Consider the following 15,698-nt stretch of genomic DNA (forward strand, 5'->3'; position numbering starts at 1 on the left):
AAACTGGTAGGAATGCTTGAAAAGTAGTGCTCAAGACTTGGAGACGCCTGTGGATGAATTCTGCCACAAATTTCATCAATAGACATCCTACGCGCAGGATGTCTAGAGAGTGATTCTAGAAGCAAAAATCAAGTTTTGGCATCATACCCATATTCTGCATGTTGTGTTGGACACACACACCAAAGCTCATGTCATTTGGACATATAGACTGAGAGTTAAGGGGATGTTACTCTTTCAGAGAAATATTTTCCCAAAAGTGGTGATTCTGAGCAATTTTGACATCCAAAATTTGCTGTGATTACATATTCTTGTTATATGCATCAAGAAGCACCTTGGGTAGAAACAGAAGTCCATTCTCAGAAAAAAAGACATCCTACACGTAGGATGTCTGCAGGGTGATCTGGTGGAAATTTTGAAATTCTGAGTTGACCAGTGTGTTCAGAAGGTAGGTTTTACCCTATTTTCACCCAGAAGGGGGAACTTGACCATATCTTGACAGGATAAGGCCAGATAGACTGAAATTGCCAGACATCCTACCCAAATTGTGCCAAGGCATTATTCCAAGACCAAAACCATAGGATGGCTGCAGGAGCATGATCTGCATGATATATTGAGTGACTGAGAGAGTTTTCATCTCATTTGGGGAAGAAAAGGGGGTCCTAAGCAGACTTTAGCACTTTTGACTGAAAAAGACTAGAACAGCTAAAATTGGGATCTTTTGAAATCCAAACCAAAATCTGAGCATAGCATTGGGTTACTGACATCAAGGGGAAGCTGTGGGACAAGTCTGGGGTCAAACACGCCAAAAAGACATCCTACGCGTAGGATGTTTTTTGTGTGATTTTGGACTCTAAACAAAATTCTGAGCATACCACAATGATCAACACCTTAAGGAGAGTCTGTGGTTCAAATTATGCGTAGGATGTCTACTGCATAATTTTGAAACCAAAATTCTACTGTGACCATACCATGTTGTCATATAGCCTTAGATAAGCCTCCTAGGAAAATTTGGTCCAATTTGGAGTTGATTTGACTTGGGAATTCATCAGAACAGACATCAGGCTTTTGGAACAGATTCTTGATCATTTGACCAAACTATAAGTGTCATAATCAAAAAGTAAAAATAGCTGTGAGTTTAGCACATCAAGGGGAAGCTACAGTGCAAGTTTGAGCTGAAACAGAGCAAAAAGACATCCTACGCGTAGGATGTCTCCAGGGTCATAAAGTGGTCAAAATTCTACTGTAGCCATATAGGGAGGTTCTAAGTGTCTCAAGGGTTCCAGAACTTTTTTCAAAAGTGAATTTGGAACTTGTTTGGCCTATTTACCAAGCAAAGACAGGAATTGTCATGCATCCTACTCTTGCAGTGCACTAGAAGCTTATGCAACCCAAATCTTGACCTATTGGCATCCAAATTCAAATCTAAGCATACCATTGGGTGGTTGAGCCCTAGGAGAATCTTGGGATCAAGTTTGGACAAAATCTGAGCACTTAGACATCCTACGCGTAGTATGTCTTCAGCTTGATTTAGGACTCCAAACCAATTTATGAGCACACCACTGTGATCAGCACATCAAGGAGAAGCTGGGGTGAAAATGTCAAGTCATTCTGAGCAAAAAGACATCCTACGTGTAGGATATCTCAAGGCCATTTTTAGGTCCAAATGAAATTCTGAGCATACCATTGTGTTGCTGGACTCAAGGGGAGTCTCTGGACCAAATTTTGTTCAAATCTGAGCATATAGACATCCTACGCGTAGGATGTCTCCAGGCCAGTTTTAGGGTCCCACTGTAATTTTGACCATACAAGAGTGTTCACAGTGTCACAGAGATCCCAAATCTTCTTTCAAAATTGATTTTGGACTCATTTTGACCATTCTAATCTACAATTCACTGTTTTGGCCATAACTTTCACAAACGGTATCGGATCGGAAAAGTTTTTATATCAAAATGTAGCCTGAGAGCGACTCTACAGATCTTAGAGTGAAACTTGAACAACCATTTAGTTTGACTTTGAAAAAAACATCGTTTAAGGCCTCAAAATGCATAACTACTATTAATACTTAGCCTTAATTCCAAGGTTACCATTAAAGCTTAAACCTAAAATGATGTACATAAACCTTCCTAGTATTAAAACACATGGATTAATAATCTTACTAGAAATGAAGATTACCTCCTCTAAGCAAGAGGGAAGTGGGGTTGAAGTCCTTCTTGAAGAGATGTGAGGCTGAAGGAGGAAGGAAAGGGATTTAGGATGAAGAGGAAGGAGAGAGGAGATTCTTCACAAAACCCTCAAGCGTTTGGCCTTCAAGAGAGGGAGAGAGCAAGAGCAAGGTTTAACACTAGGTTGGTAATGGGACACTTTTATGTCCTGGGACACTTTTATGTCCTGTTAAGTGACCATTTTCCTTGAATTATATCAAGAGTTTCAAAATGTACTTTGAGGTGCTATATATCTAGAAAGTTGTCTCATGAGCTGAAAAAAACTCTACATTTTTTTGGAATATCAATTCCATCTTTAACCTTGTCCTTGCACAACATTTCACAACCTAAACTGTGTGAAAAAACGGGTCCTGTTTTTGGCTTTTTTCAACGTTTTGCAGCTATACCACTCTAGAATTCATGTTTGTGAGGTCTATAATGCTAGAGAAATATCTTTAGTAGTCCTCAACATGTCCTTATGCTTCTAGGGAGAAATAAATGTTAAAGTTGTAAGTTATGACCAAATTACAAAAATTGTCAAATCCTGTTTTTTAGCCAATTTTAGCTCTTCTATGATTTTTTTGGTGGCTTTCATGATATCCAAATGCAGTTTTGATTCTCTATGTCACATATTGTAACATAAAGCTTATATTCCTTGAGTTTTGGGGCACCTAATACCCTATTTTGCATAGTAGACAACGATGGTTGATTTTTTCAATTATAGAAGAAAACGAAACATTCTAGTATATCAAGTATAGCTTTTTCAATATTGTTAGTTTCTTGTGACAACTACTTGCATTTTGTAGGTAGTAACTATATCTAGTCATAAGGATCAAATTTGGCTAGATATTGAATAGTTTCTATGGGATTCTACAACTCATAATGTTGAACCCAGTTTTTTCATGTTTGCTATATTTAGCACTTCATCTTTGTCCCCAAGATTCCCCTTGGTAAGATATGTATTATTCTTTTGACATGCTCCATGGCTCCTTATGAACCTAAAGGACAATAGGGAACTAAGAAAACATGCATATATTATTTGTATTGAGCGTGGCTATAGAAACTTTGATGATAGGTTTGCAGAATGGTAAAAATTCAACCTTTTTGTACCTATTTCTTTTGGCAAAACAAAAAATAGTGAGTGAGAAGCAATCATATGTTTTGATCACAAACCCATTGAAGTTAACTAGGGAATTTATCTCAAGTCCTACAAAAATCCCTAATCTTATTTTTATGCAACAAAACGTAAGAAATGACTGTTTTGATGAAAATGTACTGGTCCATCAACTTTGCAGGCTTGGTGTGACCAAAAGATGAGAAATTTTACAAGTTTCTTATTTTTTCCATGTGTACTAGGCCTTGAACTATAACCTCATGAAAGGATTTTACAAAATGAGTGGATCTACTATGGTTTTAGAGGTTTTTTTCAAAACCCTGAAAGGACACTTTTATGTCCTGTTAAGTTACCAACCTAGTGTTAATGGAAACATTGATTTACTTAAGCATAATCTTGAGCATGGCAAGTATGCAAGTAGCTTAGCAATATATGTCTCAAAATACAAAGGAGAGAGGGAGTTTATATAGGAAATGGTGGGTGGAATTCTCTTCTCAATTCCTATTGGACCCCAATTCTCTTCTCAATTCCTATTGGACCCCAAATTCTTGGACCCTATTTCTCTTCTCAAATCCTATTGGACCCCAATTCTCTTCTCAAATACTATTGGATCCCAATTCTCTTCTTAATTCCTATTGGACCCCAATTTTCCTTCTTAGTTCTTATCTCTTAACTTTATCTTTCAATCAAGTTAGTCCCTTTTTCTCCCAGTTCTCGATCTAGATCAATTCCCACGCGGCTTTTCGACGAAGAAGTATAAAAATAATCTTAATCTTTTCGGAAAAATATAGGGACGACGTAATTTCTTATCCAAAATATCGTTGTCTTTTCATTATAGAGTAAAGTCTCTTTGTGCACATGACTTCTTTGTCGGTCTTGCCTTTTCTAAATTATTTTCTAAGCTGAAAAAAGTTCCGAATGGCTCTAGAGTTTATGGTGGGACCTTACATCCTTCTTGAAGAGATGTGAGGTTGAGGGAAGAAGGAAAGGTATTTAGGATGAAGAGGAAGGAGAGAGGAGCTTCTTCACAAAACCCTCAAGGGTTTGGACTTCAAGAGAGTGAGAGAGCAAGAGCAAGGTTTAATGGAAACCTTGATTTACTTAAGCATAATCTTGAGCATGGCAAGTATGCAAGTAGCTTAGCAATATCTGTAAAATTATAAAGGAGAGGGGATGCTTATATAGGAAATGGTGGATAGAATACTCAATTCCTATTGGACCCCAATTCTCTTTTCAATTCCTATTGGACCCCAATTCTCTTCTCAATTCGTATTGGACCCCATTTCTCTTCTAAGTTCTTATTGGACCCCAATTCTCTTCTAAATTATTATTGGACCCCAATTTCTTCTCAATTCCTATTGGAATCAAATTCTCTTCTTAATTCTTATTGGACCCCAATTTCTTCTCAATTCCTATTGGACCCTCAATTCTCTTCTTAATTCTTATTGGACCCCAATTTCTTCTCAATTTCTATTGGACCCCAATTCTCTTCTCAATTATTATTGGACCCCAATTTCCTCTCAATTCCTAGTGGATCCCAATTCTCTTCTTAATTCTTATTGGACCCCAATTTCTTCTCAATTCCTATCTCTTAACTTTATCTTCCAATCAAGTTAGTCCCTTTTTCTGCCAGTTCTCGATCTAAATCAATTCCCACGCAGCTTTTGACGAAGAAGTATAAAAATAATCTTAATCTTTTTGGAAAAATATAGGGATGACGTAATTTCTTATTCGGAATATCCTTGTCTTTTCATTCTGGAGTAAAGTCTCGTTGTCCGCATGACTTCTTTGTCGGTCTTGCTTTTTCTAAATTATTTTCTAGGTTGAAAAAGTTCAGAATGGCTCTAGGGTTTAGGGAGGGACCTTACATGCACTTGCTAGACTTGGACTTGTAGTCAAATTTGTGGATGACATATGTACAGTTCATGATCTTAGTTCTGGTGATGAAATTGTTCCATCTGGCCTTTTGTCCCATGGGTTGTATAAGCTCACTTTGCATGACAAGTGTGGACAAATTTTTTTGCAAATGCAGTTGCAGATTCAAGGGCTCTTTCAAATGAAAAACTGTGGCATGCACGTTTTGGGCATCTGAATTTTGCCAGTTTGTTGCGTTTGCAAAAGTTTAATATGGTTGCTTCTTTGCCGTCTCTTGAAGCACCCGTCAAACATGTTTGTGAAGGAGGTTGTATTTTGGGTAAAATGCAGTGTTCTAAGTTTTCAAAGGATGGTTCAGTTAGGGCCACATGCAAGTTGGAGCTTGTGCATAGTGATGTTTGTGGGCCCATGCAAACTCCGTCCTTGGGAAATTACATGTACTTTGTGACTTTCATTGATGATTACTCTAGGCATGCATGGGTATTTTCGCATAAAGCGAAGTTCGAAGTTTTTATGTGCTTCAAACAAATTTTGGCTATGGCTGAAAATGTCTCAAGATATACTATGGGCACCCTCCGTTTCCGATCAAGGGGAGGAGTATATGTCTCATGAATTTAATGCATTTTTGGCTAGTCATGGAATAAACACCAATGTACAGTGCCTTATATGCCTTAGCAAAATGGTGTAGCTGAGAGGAAAAACAAGTCACTTACGGAAATGGCATGATGTATGTTCAAAACTCAAGCTTTGCCGCATTCTTTTTGGCTTGAGGCAATCATGTGTACCACTTATGTACTTAACAAGTGTCCTACGAAAGCTTTGCAGTCTATTACTCCATATGAAGCATGGCATGATAGAAAGCCTCCTATTGAGCATATGCGTGTTTTTGGTTGTTTGGCATATGCTTTAGTGCCACAAACACAACGCAAAAAATTGGATGATAAGGCTCTTAAATCTATTTTTGTTGGTTATAGTGCTGAAAGAAAGGTTATAGGTTGTATCATCCGCAAACAAAGCGTATTCTGGTTTCACGGGATGTAATGTTTGTGGAAGATTCTATTTTAACCCTTGCTATCATGTACTAGAGATAGCAATGTAAGCTCACAAGACATTTATGACACTTTGTTGTCTCTTTTCAGTTCCAATGAGGCAAATGTACAGCGTATGGGGGTTTTTGAAAATGTTACAGATCAACCTCTTATTAATTCAGATGATGTACTTGATGAGGAAAGGGCTGAAAATGAGAAGGCTAGAGGTATGCCAAAATGGCTGGTGCATACATTGCGTGACAGTAAATTGGATGCACCTTTGTCTAATCGTACTCTTTCAGGCTCTCTCCATGCATCTGATTGTCATGCTTTGGTTGTGTCTAGCCTACATGATGTTGAGGAACCTCTGTCTTTTGATGAAGCACAAAATACAAAAAATTGGATGGGTGCCATGCAATCAGAATATGATGCACTTATAGAAAATGACACATGGCTTTATGTGATTTGCCCCCTGGAAAAAAGGCCATTGGTATGAAGTGCGTTTACAAGTTGAAACGCAAGCCAGATGGTGAGATCGATCACCATAAGGCTCAACTTGTTGCAAAGGGTTATGTACAGCAAAAAGGCATAGATTATGAAGAAAATTTTGTTCCCACTTGTCATATGACCACTGTGCATTTTCTATGTGCATTGGCAGCTCATTTTGGTTGGGATGTACATCAATCAGACATTGTTACTGCTTTCTTGAATGGTGACATATTTGGAGAAAGTTTATGTAACGCAGCCTCGTGGTTTTGTCAAGAAAGGACAAGAGGACAAAGTGTGGAGATATAAAAAGGCTTTGTATGGGTTGAAGCTATCTCCTCATGCTTGTTATGAGAAGGTTGGCACTCATTTGTTCAAACGAGGCTTTCGTAATAGTCCAATAGAAAGCGCATTGTATGTAAACGTGAGGGTGTTGTACTTCTCATTGTGGTTATTTATGTAGATGATTTGCTGATAATTGGACCAAATGAGAGACATATTACTGAATTTAAGGCTCATTTACATGCTACTTTCAAGATGAAAGATTTAGGGATGCTGCATCATTACTTGGGTATACAATTTAAGCATTGTGATGGTGGTATTGCCTTGTGTCAGAAAGGCTACATAGAGACATTGATATGTAAGTTTGGACTTGAGGATTGCAAACCTATTGCCATTCCCATGGAAACAGGTTTGAAATTTAGTCTTCATGACGCTGATGATTTCGCAAATGTCACTCTTTACCAAACTGTTGTTGGATGCCTCATTTAAGTATGCAACACGAGGCCGGATATTTAGTTTGTAGTCTCACAGGTCAATAGATTTATGTATAGCCCAGGGTCTAAGCATTGGTAGCTGTCAAGAGGAATTTTTGCTACCTTAGTGGCACTTTACATCTTGGCTTGTTTTATCCCAAGGGGGGATCATTGCCGCCAGGCTTACATGCTTTATTTGACTCAAATTGGGTTGGTTGTTTTGACATGTGAGTGTCCACAAGTGGTTTTTGTTTCATGCTTGGCACTTCATGTATATCATGGTTGAGCAAGAAGCAACCTATTGTGGCCACTTCTAGTTGTGAGGCTGAGTACAGGGAAATCTTCACAGCTATGGTTGAGTCTGTATGGCTCAGACACCTTATGGCTGATTTGGGTGTTGGAAAGGACATTGCCAACACTATCTACACTGATAGTCAGAGCGCATTGGCAGTTGCAAGGAACCCAATTTTTCATGCTTGCACAAAGAACATTGAGGTGCATTACCACTGTGTCAGGGAGAGGCTCTCAACATGAGAGACCAGCTTGGCTTATGTGCCAACACAGGACAACCTTGCAGATCTTTTCACAAAGACATTGTCTCATGAGAAGCTTGAAGCTTTCCTCAAAGCTTTGGGCTTACTCCCCTTTGTGGACTGATCATGTCCTCAGGGAATGGTACTTCCATTTACTCATGTGCCAGCTCTCGTTCACCACATCACTCGAGGGGGGATTTGTTACCATATACATGTGGTAGTGATGTGTGTGAACACACTAGGTCTGTCGGGGCATTTTTTCCCTCTTTAGGAGGTTTTTTCCCCTGTGCATTGTATATACGCCCATCACTCTAGGGCTATCTATCTTTTCATTGCACACTAAGTAACACACTCTCATTTTGTGTGCCTTGAGCTTCCTTCATCTTCTCCAAGCTGTGTGCGTTTCTCTGCAACCCTAATTCCAACAAGATCCTATGTTAGCACAAGCTCTTTTGTAAGGTTTCCAGGTTCTGAAACCTTAACGGTTGTATAAAGATTAATCAAACTGATATGATTATTGAAAAAGCAATCTACAATTGTCTGACAATGGCAAATATTGGTATTTTTGGAATCTTAAGCACAGCAAACCCCGGGCTAGAAATTTTCAGATTTAAATTCGGACAAAAATTGACCCCGCTAGTCCGTCGGCACGATTCAATGTAAAATAAATTATTAAGAAAAATTGAAGGGTTATAGTAATCATTTAAGCATAGACTTTATTAAGGGTCTCCCAGATATTTACAAGATATTTACCAATTAAGAAAAAATAGGTCAAATTATAGCAAAATTGACATTTTAAAAGCTGGCAGGTAATGGGAAGGTCATCACTGACCTGCCAGGGATTCATTTAGCAGCAGGGGGTGTTTTTTGACTTGCTGGGGACTGCTTGAACTGCAAGCAATTGCCTTTTACAGCCTGTGAGAGCTTGAGAGTGCCAGAAAATTATAAATAGGACCCCTTGCTTCATAATCTGACAGACTCGGAGCCTTGACACTCTCTCTCTCATCTAGAGAGAATGCTACGCAGAAATCACTAGAGAATAAGCTCTAGTCGATTAACCTAAACTGTAATTAGCCTAATCCTTCTTAATTAGCAAGGCTCGATTAATCTATTTTGTTAATAAATCAAAGATTAGACCTATGTATACTCATAAACCCTCTCTTAATTAATTATTCTTTGCTGATTGTTATAATTAAGGTTGGTAATATTAAGCTAATTAATTATCCTATCATATTAGGACTGAAATTAGCCAAATTAAACATGAATTAATGGAAAATATATTAATTAAGATTAGATTAAGTTGAGGTAATTATTAGAGATGCATTAGATATTCATTAAGCTAAAAACATTATGCTATAATTTTTTGAGTAATTTTCCTAATTAATTAGGCAGAATTACACTGTTTTTTTGAGAAAATTAAAGGGAAAAATAATCAAATTGATTTAAAATTCTTTGAGTTATTTATCAGTGGTTAATTAGGTGTTAAGAAACCCGTGATAATTAGGAGAAGCTCAGATAATTAATTTACCTAATTACTTTAGCAGAATTACCCTGTTTTTAGGACAAATTAAATAAGAGAAATTAGTAAATTAATTTAAAATTATTTCTGTTATTTATCAATGGTTAATTAAGTGTTCAAAAACCCATGATAATTAGGAGAAGCTCAGATAATTAATTTATCTAATTAATTTAGCAAAATTACTCTATTTTTTGGACAATTTAAATAGGGGAAACTAGCAAATAGATTCAAATCAAATTGAGTTATTTATCAGAGGTTAATTAGATGTTATAAAACGTGTGATAATTAGGACAAGCTCAAATGAGTAATTTATCTAATTACATTAGCAGAAATACTCTGTTTTTAGGACAAATTAGCAAATAGATTCAAATAGATTCAAATTGAATTGAGTTATTTATCAGAGGTTAATTACATGTTAGGGAACTGGTGATATTTTGCACAAGCTCAAATGAGTAATCTAGCTAATTACTTTAGCAAAAATACTCTATTTTTAAGACAAATTAAATAGGAAAAATTAAAAAATAGATTCAACTAGAGTTGAGTTATTTATCAAAGGTTGATTAGGTGTTAGGAAACCCGTGATAACTAGGAAAATATCAAATGAGTAGTTTATCTAATTACTTTAGCAGAAATACTCTATTTTTAGGACAAATTAAATAGGAAAAATTAGCAAATAGATTCAAATTGAATTGAACTATTTACCAGAGGTTAATTAGACCTTGGGAAACTCGTGATAATTATTTTACCCTTAGATAATTAGTTTATTTAATTATCCCAATAAAATTACATAATTTTTAGGAAAAAATAAAAGGGGGAATATAGTAAATTAATCCAAAAACCTTTGAGGTAAATATTAGAGGTGGAACACACCTTGAGATATCCATGATAAATACCCCAACCTGATAAATAGTTTAGGTATTTATCTTCAATAAAAGTAACCGATTTTGCGTATAAAATAGACAAGGGAAATTAGTAAACGAATTTATATATTTACCAAATAAATACCTGAGGTCCAAATACTATTAAAGGGTGAAAAAATTACCTCAACATAAATGGATGATATAATAAATTACTATCAGTAAAATTTTATGTAATTTAGACCATAAATTTATGAAAATTACTAAAGATAGAACATATTCAATTACAATTTAGGGAGAGTAACCCATTAGCGGATATAAATTTATAAGTTACTAAGGTTAAAATGGAAAATAGACTAAGGAGGAACCTAGTCAAAGGACTTCCCAAATTAAATGGTAATTATGGAAAATTACTTATAGCATAAATAAGTTACAGGAGGAATATCTCATCAAATTGACTATTAAGGATACCTACTTACTCCAAAAATCCTTATTTTTGGGTAAACAAGGAAAAAGAAGATTATTCAATTAAAGTTCTAATGAATTAAGTCTTTTTATAAAGCTACCGACATGGCTCTAAAGAGAACCAGGGGAAATCCTCTTACCGAGGAAGAGGATGTTAGCAACAAAAGAAACAAGGCCACTAATGACCATGAGACTGGGCCTAGCCATAGGCCAACGGAGGAAAGTCTATGGGCTCCCGCCCCACAGCACATGGACGAGCAGTCCCAGGTGGATTTCTATTTTGTTCACTTACAATCTTTTAAAGTTCATTTTTAAGTTAGCATTGCATACGTAAGGTTAGGAAGGATAAACTGGTTGAAAACGGAAGGTAACTTCCGACGTGCATTTGTTTATAATGTAGGAAAGAATTTCTTGGGTTAAAACTGGTTGAAATAGGAAAGATATGATTGATCATACTTAAGACAGCTTGTCTCAAGACACCTCCAACTCCTTAGTATAAATTGATGATAATGATTGTCTTTCTAGCCACAGATAAGTCGGTTACCCCCATGAACGTTGAGTTTCTACTCCGTGTCATGTCTTGATGTTTCTACATAAGTTAGGATACCGTTTTTTTATCCTAGGGGAGCCGCCCAGTTGTATGGGCAACTGGTTTGGTGTATGGACACCCTGAACCTTGGGTGGGGATTTATCCACTCCGGATTTGAATAAGGAATGGGTGCCGTTTTTCACCCTTAGGTGGTCTTGAGACAAGAAGAGTACTGGTCATGGTTATTATGGATAATGTTTTGATTGACTTAAGTTTAAATATGTCTGTTTTCTAAAAGAATGCTTTCAATGTTGTCTTTAATAATTGATTGAAGGAATTACTGTGACGGAAAGTTAAAAGAAATCATTATTTTAAGTGTTAAAACAATGTGATAGTAACTAGAAAATAATTGAATCATGTGTGAGTGCGGGGTGGTAAGTGGGGATTGACTAAGGTTGTCAATCAAGAACGGGTGGACCTGATTAGTCAGGTGACTATCCATCCCTGCGCACTAAAACGTTTAGAAAACTTCTTCACTTAGAAGAGGAGTCCACCAGTGGCTGTGCCCTCACATCTGTTAGGGGTAAAAAAACGTTCGTTGAGGATACCTTAGCCCAATTGTGGCAGTTATAGGGCCGAAATAGTTTTTTTGACTTTTACTACGTTGTCACGTTTCCGTTGCGAGACAGGACTAGGTCTTCTTCTAAGGCTATAGACCCAAGTCATTGTCAATGGTAAAGGTCTATTCCTTGGATTTTTCTTGTTTAGAGACTCTGATTTTTATCAGACCTAGAGACCTGTCAAGGATCCCATCCCGCTTTTGGTGTCGGCTGGATTGGGGATCTCACGAGTGGTATCATAGCGTGTGTTAATTAAAGTCTTGTACCTAGGGAAAAGTTTAAGGCATTAAGTTGAAATAAGTGATGTTTGACTAATTCAATTAAAAACGTATTTAATTGAAAAGAGGGAGTGGAAGGAAGAGAGAGAATTATCCCTATCCTTGTAGGAAAATTTCCATCAGGCCTACTTCAAATTCTTGGATTTCAACATTAGGTTTATGAGGGCTTGCCTATTTCGAGACTATTCAATGCGAAAAAGCGTGATGAAATGGATGGATAATAGATTTTCTCCTTCCACTTGGAGAATCAAGTGGTCAGGATCTGGTGGAATTTTCTTCATTGATGCAGGAGAATTAGAAGGTTTAGAACTAAATATGAAGAAACTCAAATGGGCCGAAGATCTTCAAGTGATTGAAGTATACTTTTTCGTTGGGACGGAGAATTCAGAAGAAACCCTTGTAATAGATGATAGTTTTAATGGACCAAAAGATGTTGTATATTTTGACCCTATATCTGATCCACCCAAAGTCCACAAGATTCTAGTATAAGGTTGTCATCACCCTTTTACATAGTAGGACCTGCATGGATTGTATTAACTCTTGTACATACTATGGTTCTCACGAGTATGCTATAAGCAGTTTTGTTTATGGTTTGGTAATTGTCTTCATCATGTGTGCAAAAGTTTGAGTATGAGATAAGCTAAAAGCATAAGTAAGAGAGATTTCATCTGGTACTAAATTCCACTAACTCAATTTCAGGAAAATACTCACGTAAATAGCCTTTACATTGTTAGTCAAGAGAAAAAATTACTACTAAAGCAAGTTCAACTCCCTACTTTCAAGGGAGAGGGACCCAATTTAGAGTGAGATGCCGAAGCATGGTTAGATGCTATAGATGACTATTTCAAAGCTGCAGGAACTGCTCTAGAAAACCAAACAATGTTGGGTATGTTCCGTCTCAACGGAGATGCCAAACTTTGGTGGGAGCAACACTGCAAAGATAACCCCACGAGTAGTCCATCTTGGGAGAAAATGAAGTAGGCAATCAAAGAACGTTATCTCCCTCCTGCACATCAGGCTATCAAAATGAACGAGCTCTTTGGTCTACGCCAACTAGGACTTTCATTAGAGGAGTACTACACCAAGTTCGTGTCTTTACGACGCTATGCTCCCCAGATGACCATGGAGCAACAAATTGCCCGTTTCTGTCAAGGCCTCAACAAACCCCTGATTACACATCTCGAAGCCATGAGGCCTACATCAATACAGGATGCCCTTCTCAGGGCTAAGCCTCTTGCAGCCAAAGGAACCAACTTTATAAGGAACTATAATGGATTTAATAACTTTAGGGGAAGATCCAAGGGAGCTTTCAACCAAGGATACCAACAACGTGGACTAGCTGCAGTAGTAAACCTGGAGCAGACCGTCCCAAATGTTAGGTGCTATGGATGCAATCAAATGGGGCACAATAGAAATAACTGTCTTGAAGCGAAAAACCCTCGAACTACTGCTAGAGCCATTCCTCAAAATCAAGGAGATAATGTAAGAGGAGGTAGAAATGGAGGACGAGGTAGAGGAAGAGCAAGAGGAGCCATGTAACATTTAATGGCATAAAAACTTGTGTGTAGCGGAAATTAGCATGAACATAGTGGTCATTTCATTAGAATAGATTCCTAATGAGAATTACAAGAGTGCTTGGGTGGAGAGAGCAACAAAAAGCATAACACCTAGTTAGATAGCATGAACAATACTTTCAAAAGAGAGAGAAATTAAGCTATTGACAACAGTTGAGGACCGGATTTGCATGGAGCCGGTCCCCCCTCCAAAAGGCTTTGTATTATGGTTTCTCCCATCAAGAGAGACATTGTACAATACAATTCTTTGTGTTCCTTCAAGACTAGCTAGTGCAATGAAGATGAAAGCTTCATGCACTAAGCAAAACACATAGCAAACACAACATTAATTATCCCGGGTCTCATACCCAAGACCTCACATACCTTCGAAGATGGTGAGAGCTAGCAGGGTATGAGAGTAGATTGAGAGGAAGAAGGAGTATCTTACGAGAAAGATATACATCTCCTCACATAATCACTCATATTAGCATAGCTTAGCTTAGTAATTAGCATGGTAGAGGAGATGAGCATGCATTGAAGCTTAGATCTTGGTTGGATTTGCATCCACATGCCAAGAGTGTGTCGATGTAGGCTTCTATCTCACAAGCTTGGAGTAGGTGATGAGCTCTCCATTAAAGCTTGGGAAGAGATAGTCTTCTTTTCTTCACACATGAGATTGTGTGAGTGTGTGTGTGATAATACCTTGCAAAAATCAGCCCCCTCTCTCTCTTGGGCAAGCCCCCTTGCTATTTGCTCTTGCTGTCCTCCCATTGGACCTCCCTAGAGCTAGCCAATGACTATTAAGCAGCATAAGTGATAGCCTTCTGACATGTGTCCCCCTTTCCCCTTTTGTGAGAGCTTAAGGTAATTTAATAATTCAACGAAACTCTCATTGGACCTGTCAGCCCGTAATCGTTCCCGTGTAGGGCCCCTTGCTTTGCTACAAGGGCACTCTCTCCTTCTCACTCTACTTCCTTATTCTGGGCCCGCTCGCCACCAGCAGCGCCATTGCCAGAATGGAGGGTGCAATCCATGGTATGCAATGTTCTGTAGCGTACTTGGTTCGGGAGGCAGATTAGATATGAACGCTATAGCTGCAAAGGATAGGGCAGCTAAGTCTGTAGACAGCACTGTAGACTCGTCCAAGGTTGCTGCAAAGACTGCCAAGGAGAAGAGCAAAGAACCGCAGAGTGTGTGAAGGTGACTGCAGATAGCCTAAAATGCAAGGGAAAGAATGCCACAAACTCCGCAAATGAGGCATCTGACGATACCGCAAAGAGCGCAAAAGAGCATGGCGAGCACGTGCACTTGAAGGGGAGTGTTGAAGAGTGATTGGAAGATGCTAAGGAAGAAATCCAAATCTGGACACAATGGGCTTATGATAAAGCATAGTCGTTGTACCGCTACTGCCAAGAAAGCTGAAGACTTGGGTAGTCAGGGTACAACAAAGCAAGGATCTCATGAAGCCACGGAGACAGGAAGCAGCACTGCAGACATCTTAAAACAAAAGGCATGATTGGACGTACATGTGAATGATGCGGCAAACTAAGAGCACAAGTTGCAGTATCCAAGGTTTGCGGATCCAAGAAGGAGAATTCTGGTCCGAGTTCGGGTTGCGGCGTAGATGAAGATGGTCGGTCCAGGAGCAAAGAGCAAAGTGCCAGTGTGCGGCCTCGACAATCATTCTTGCATCACACTTCTTGAATTTCATAAAAACCAATCAAGGGATGCACTTGTGGGTTCGCACAGTCCACCGTGCGTGCCAGGTGTATGTGCGCGAAATGTACCGCACATGACCGCATTGGGTGTGTCAAGCATGCCTCGTGTACCTTCATGCGGGAATGCACTCTTAGTAGAGGAGATCTCAAAAGGTGTAACTGAAGGG

General features: G+C 38.3%; 1 pseudogene; it reads left to right on the plus strand.

Annotated features, from left to right (window-relative positions):
- The first annotated feature begins 14,894 nt into the window (after window positions 1–14,894).
- On the plus strand, window positions 14,895–15,145 carry LOC147436890 (uncharacterized; annotated as a pseudogene).
- Window positions 15,146–15,698: the final 553 nt, after the last annotated feature.

The sequence above is a fragment of the Adiantum capillus-veneris genome, chromosome 17 (assembly GCF_014529385.1).
Source record: "Adiantum capillus-veneris isolate H3 chromosome 17, ASM1452938v2, whole genome shotgun sequence".
NCBI lineage: Eukaryota > Viridiplantae > Streptophyta > Polypodiopsida > Polypodiales > Pteridaceae > Adiantum > Adiantum capillus-veneris.